Below are 948 nucleotides of genomic sequence, written 5' to 3' on the forward strand. Positions count from 1 at the left end.
TGGGGTGCCTCTGTGGTTGGTGTTTTCCAATTCCAGCTCATGGGAATCCCATGATCTCTCAGACAGTAATTTATGATTGTTTCTACTTGGAGAGCATCGCTTGGCTCCAGCAAAATGGATGCTCAGGGGAGCCAGAAATCTTTCTCGTCACATCAGCATTTTCAATACATAATGTTCCTGACTGCAACTCCTATCAATTCTCTGCATCTCCCTTTTTCTCCCCTAGTATGTAAAAAAAGCAAAAAGATTTTAAAAAGAAAGAAGAAAACAGGGTTTTGGTCATGAATGTGGGTTCTCCAGAGGGTTTTCATCTCGGTCTCTGTGGTTGGCGTGCTGAGATCTTTATTTCTAGGGGAGCTTGGATCGCAACAGCTCACTCCTTTGGGGTGAAAACCTCCTAATTCTGTTTTGAGCGTTAATGCAATTAAGTTTTGTTTTAACAACCACCGAATTCTCCATATGGATACGGCCTGAAACACGAATACAAACGCATGTGGGTGCAGGGCCATAACCCAGCCCACCTGAAAAGTGGCAAACCCCGCTTCCAACCTGCCTTCCCCTTCCGCGCCGAAACGCTCACGGCCTCAGCAGTGCCTCGTAAGCACCGAGTTTTCCTCTGTCCTGTTATCAGAGATGCTTTTGCGTGGGAGAGGAGTCGGCAGTGTACATCTCCCAGCACCTCTCCAGCATTTTTCTACCCCAAAACACCACTATAAGCGCCGAATCCAGTACTCATCATTTTGGACCAGTGCTGGCAGTGCCTGCTGAAGCCAACCAGCCTCACTGCCCGCAGGAGAAAGCGTGACGGACTATAGCAATCATGAAGACAGCCCTTCCTTGGATTTCGATTCGTCAAGCTGCTTTGTTAAGATATAGAAAGCAAAGAAACAGCATCTGCTCCAACATTGTGCCCCTACAGAAAGTGTCCAGCACCAGCAGATAAGCAGG

The sequence above is a fragment of the Phaethon lepturus genome, unplaced genomic scaffold, assembly GCF_000687285.1.
Source record: "Phaethon lepturus isolate BGI_N335 unplaced genomic scaffold, ASM68728v1 scaffold14503, whole genome shotgun sequence".
NCBI classification, from domain to species: Eukaryota; Metazoa; Chordata; class Aves; order Phaethontiformes; family Phaethontidae; genus Phaethon; species Phaethon lepturus.